This window comes from Myxocyprinus asiaticus, chromosome 7 (genome assembly GCF_019703515.2).
Source record: "Myxocyprinus asiaticus isolate MX2 ecotype Aquarium Trade chromosome 7, UBuf_Myxa_2, whole genome shotgun sequence".
Lineage (NCBI taxonomy): Eukaryota > Metazoa > Chordata > Actinopteri > Cypriniformes > Catostomidae > Myxocyprinus > Myxocyprinus asiaticus.
This window is the reverse complement of record NC_059350.1, coordinates 5,219,020-5,224,312: the sequence shown is the minus strand read 5'-3', so window position 1 is coordinate 5,224,312 and position 5,293 is coordinate 5,219,020. Positions and strand designations below refer to the sequence as shown.

The following is a 5,293-nucleotide window of genomic DNA, read 5'->3' as shown; positions in this document are numbered from 1 at the left end:
TGTCTCTGAATTAGAAACAATTCTAACTCCATATAGGAGCTGCACTGTCATGACTGGAAATAGTTTTCCGGGAAAGGAAAAGATAGTCGCCAGTGGACTGATTTGCTAGAAAGACTTTGATGTGTAATCTATGCTTTTGGTAATCAGCTCTGTCTATGGTATAGAGCTGTTCAGTTGTGACGTCAATTTGCAGGTGAACCCGGAAGGCTAATTTGCCATGGGTTCCCTTGGGATTTTACTATGGATATTTATAATGGCAGTTTTTGGTAAACATTACTGATAGATACTTGGATGTTTTGTTCTACAACATAAATTACACACAGTCAAACCTCAAACGTGATTTTTTTTTTTTTAAATCCGATGATGTGTTTTCAAAAAATATATATGTTGCTAACAAGTTGCTAAATAAGGACTACAACTACCACAAGCATGTGAATGAACGTGTCTTACTAAACATTAAGATGTTGTAGTCCTTATTTAGCAACTTGTTCATAACATACTTTTTTAAAACATACGACTGCTTTAAAATTCACGTTTGAGGTTTGACTATGTGTAATTTATGTTTTAGAACAAAACTTCCAAATATCTTCAAGTAATGTTTACCACAGACCTTATTTCACTCATAAATCCAAATTTGCCATTATAAAAACCCATAGGAGAACTTCAGAGAACCCATGGCTCAAAAATGCTACTTCTCTTCCGGAATTTTGGACTAGCTCTATTGTGGCAGAAATTAATGACTCACATTTCCATTAAAAATGGAAACTAGCTAAATAAAAAAGCATTGCAAAAGCTTTGTTCTGCGTTACCTGTGTATGTCAAAGCAATAAAACTAAATATATATATATATATATATATATATATATTATGAGCCATTTCTATGTTAAATTATAGAATAGCCTATAAGAAAACATAAAAAGTAGACTACATTTTAACACTGCTCTCTACAAATGAGAAAACATGGATTTGAAGTGAAACAAACCACGTGAATCGAACAGGCCTTCCTCTAAAAGCACTATTTTAATTGGTTTAAATCCTTATTTGTCTGTTATTTATGTAAAGTTGTCTAATGAAAAAGTTTATACCGCCCTCAGAGATGGTGTGCATCGCTGAAGCGCAACAGCTTCGCAGTACGCAGGTTGGATGCGGACTGACTGATTCAAATTGTATCTTGTATGCAATGAAATTAGGACTATTTGTACATGGTAAATGTCCCAAATTTTGCATGCATTTAAATATTTCTTATTAATTTCACATCATAACATTTTTTTTTTCTAAAAAAAAATACCATCAAAGTACCATCAAGTTTGTAGTTTATGCATTAATATTGAGCATTGCAAGATCATCAGGTGCACCATAGTAAATAAGTGTTTGAAAATGTCTTATTTTATAGCAGAGTATAAAACACCCACTCGTCCACCAAGAGGCCGGTTTAGAAGATTGATAGCTGACGACTCCCCAAGCTATGATCCTGAATGTCATCAGGGTATTATATGGGATACAACGTCTCCATCACCCATTTGGCATGGCAAGTATCTCCATTGTAATTGTGCATTCTGAAATTATTCTTTATCAAAGATGAGGAGATCCAACATGGCATCTGTGTATATATTTTCAGGCCGAGGACAAAGGAGAGCTGCCAGTGTCAAAGCGGTGGATATATCTGACATTGCCAATCGTATCACTCCAAAGGTTGACTTTAGGAACATAAACTACAACAATGCTTGTGTTCTGTTGCCAAATACTGTATTAATGTACATTTGTTTGTTTATAGAATGGCAAACTAGAAGAGGTAGACCTGTCTTTATTGCAGTGGATTGGGGATAGTGCCATCCCGTGCACCCCAGAAGTCCAACAACCCAAAGTCAAGACCATGTCAACAAAGTATGTCCCTGTTCCGTATGCCCCAGCTGTAGGATCCCAACTCCATCTTCTCCCTCTATTCTTTTATTTGGAATGCAATGGACACAAACTCAAAACAAATCAATGCAAAAACAGCTTTACATGACACTAGAGTAAAACAAAAACAAACAAGACTTAAAACAGTAAAACTAATATAATGAAACGGATAGTTCCAACTCCAAATTCTGATTTCCAGTTAAAAGCTTTTGTAAAATATCTGATATACATACACACACTAGGGATGTGCAAAACTACCAATTTTCATAATTGATTAGTCGGTCAGTTGTTTGACTAGTTGGTGTTAAGGATAATAATGCATAATTAGGCTCTGTTATGCTCACGAATCAGATGCCTTTTAGAGGGATTTGCGGATATACACTTCAACATGGTGACTAAGGGATATTCAACAAATTAATAGGCTAAATAACTATAACATCTTAGCCAAGCAAATATATCAACTGCGGTATAAACTGTATCGCAAAATCTCTACCTGTTGACATTAGGGCTGTGCCAGATAAATCAGATATTGAAAATATTGCGTTACTTTTTCTCATGATATAGAATTGATATTTTAGATCCCTGTATCTATATGTTTTATTGATTTATTTGTTTACTCTTATCATGTTTAATTATGAAGAATCAGGTCATCTAAACAAGCGCAAACTCTGAGATTGTAAAGAGAAAGAGATCTTAGTGTGGTCAGAACCACTTCGATAAGGCACAACAGAGACTGAAACTGAACCCGCATGATCCTGCTAGGTCTCTCTCACGTTTGGCACAGATTCACTCATGACCCAAATATGACATTGTGATGAACTGCGACTAGGAATGGGCATTTTCGAGTAATTTTGTAGTCGAGTAATCAAACCCACAAAAAACTAGTAATCAGTTAAATTCTCGTAAGTTAAAAATGTCAAGTATGACATGTATGTGAAATTTATATTTCAAAATAAGCTAACTTCAACAAACTATGCTTTTCTTTAAAAAAATAAATTTAAAAAAATTAAAATGAAATGAACAACATGCATTAGTAAAAAAGATTTAAAAATAACTGTAAAAAAACATTTGCACTCACCCGGAGCTTACATAGAAACCAGTTCTGACGGCATTAGGGTAATGCACATATATAAACTCTGAGTCTACATAAAAGCAATTTTTATCATTTCACATGTTATTATTCAGAAAAAAATTTATTTTAATAAAATACGCTCTGCCCCTGTTCAGATATTTATCTCACATTCCTGTCTGATAAGCTTCTGAGTTTCTTGTACCGATTCGCAGTTCCTTTCCTCCATAGAAGCAGATCCATGTCCGTTGGTAAGCATGACTCCAAAAAGAGCTGAATTCCAGTAGAGTAGAATTCAATAAGTATAAAAATATTACAAGTATTGCCACACTTGGGCTGTTGCGTTCTAATATGTTCTTACATTCTTGTGGACTCGTTCAATGTCATCATCCGCTGCCGAAGTTCAATTCCAATACTTAAGAACGCAAGTACCGAGAATGCATAAAATTACTCGGATGTGTTTTTAATAAGGTCTAATATCAAGGATGCATCAGATGGTGACTTGTGGGCAAGAACCGGGTACTACGGTGGCAGACGAAGGACATTAATCATTGTGTTTTACCTCAAGAGTTTCCCGCTGTAAGCTCACAAAAGTCTGACAGTTCGTGAGAGTCTTCATACTCATCAACATTTGTTGTTTTGTTGGGCATAATTTTAATATAGTAATAAACAAGTGTTTACAGTCTTTATTATTGAAACGTATAACTAGTCCTGCAAAACCTTACTGTTGTGATGATTATAATATGCTGTTACTGGTGTGATAATGCCAGAAGTTCTCACACTGGCATCAAATGTGCTGTGATGGTTAATTGCGCAACAGGAAGATCGCAGCACATCTCAAAGCTTGCAATAGATGCGTTCTATGTCCTCCTGTTCTTCCGAGTTCATTCTTCTAAGGTGACATGGCAAGACTGGTCTTCATAAGAATGCAAGACTGTTCTCTGCGTTCTTTGCATTGAGAAACACCCTTGGCTTTGCTTGAAAGCACACAAATATGCCATCATATCCTCTTCTCTCATCCAGCACCTCAGCGACACACATCCACAGAACCTCTCATTGGACTCAATTGTAAATGCAAGATTTGGTGAGAAATACCAGAGGGAAAGTACAGAATAATTCAGTGTTGCCCATGGCAGGCAAATGTGCGAAAGAAAAAATATATAGTCGACTAGCTGGTGCAGAACAAGTACTTGATTAGTCGATTACTCGTGCACATCCCTAAATGCGAATACGTATCGTGAGGTGGTTGGTGATACCCAACCCTAGTTGATGTATTTTGACTGTCACTAAATACTTTTGTACCTTCCAGCCCTATCCATAAATTATTTTTGGTATTTTTCCATACTAATCTAAATTTTGCTGTTTTGTACATGCATAGACAGAGCACTGTGGAAGACCTCATGAGGCTGGTCAAGCAGTTTGACTTCAACATGAGACAAGACGATGGTCAAGCTCAGTTCTCAGATGGACTGGGTTCAGAAAAGGAGCTCCCACTCCAAGACAATCAACCCAACACATCACACAATGGTTCTGTAATGAAGAATGGCTGTTACTCTAGAACCCAGTGTCATGAAGCCTCATGATGAGAGGACATCATAGCAGGAGATGGACAATGATCTAGATTTTCTTTTCGATGGACCAACTCAGCAGAACAGCGGGCATCTCAGTCAAATTTCAGGTCGTAGATCTCAGAATGTTCCTGAGATTGCAGTCAAGAAAAATCTCGTAGTTGTTAAAGCCTGCGATTCAGAAAAAGGTTCTTCTTTCTCTATGGCAGCATCCAATAACAATATACAAGTTGACAATGTTAATTATTTTGATGACTGGTGCAACTGTGATTTACTTGAGGACTCACTGTTGTTGGAGATGCCACAGAACCCAGATCTGTTTCCTTCCCCACAGGATTGTTCAACACAGAAACAAACTCATGTGAACCAAAATGGTTTTTACAGTTACGAATGCATCAGTGTGATGGAAACAAACCACAAGAATCCAAAAATGATGTTTAATGTAGTGAAGTTTCTCAGATATAAGCAAAGCCCTATGGAGGTTTGCCTAGAATTGGAAATCACATGGAAGATAATTATGTAAGTCAGGCTTTTCCAATGAGAAAAGGTTTGGCTGTTCCTCCATGCCACAGTAAAACTAACCAGAACCAACAATATCATCACAAACGTGGAGCACAACAGCTTCAGATTGTTCAGAATTCATTAAATATATTAAAAACTTCCCATTCAAAGCCTGTCAGCACAAACACTGGATGTGTTAAACAAAACATAGAGGATGGCTTTGGTGACATTTTAGACAAAGATCTGGACTCCTTTT

The 5,293-nt window shown here is 36.5% G+C and overlaps 1 pseudogene; it reads left to right on the top strand.

The window, feature by feature from the left end:
* Positions 1-1,069: 1,069 nt before the first annotated feature.
* Positions 1,070-5,001, top strand: LOC127444279 (ewing's tumor-associated antigen 1 homolog; annotated as a pseudogene).
* The last annotated feature ends 292 nt before the right edge of the window (positions 5,002-5,293 follow it).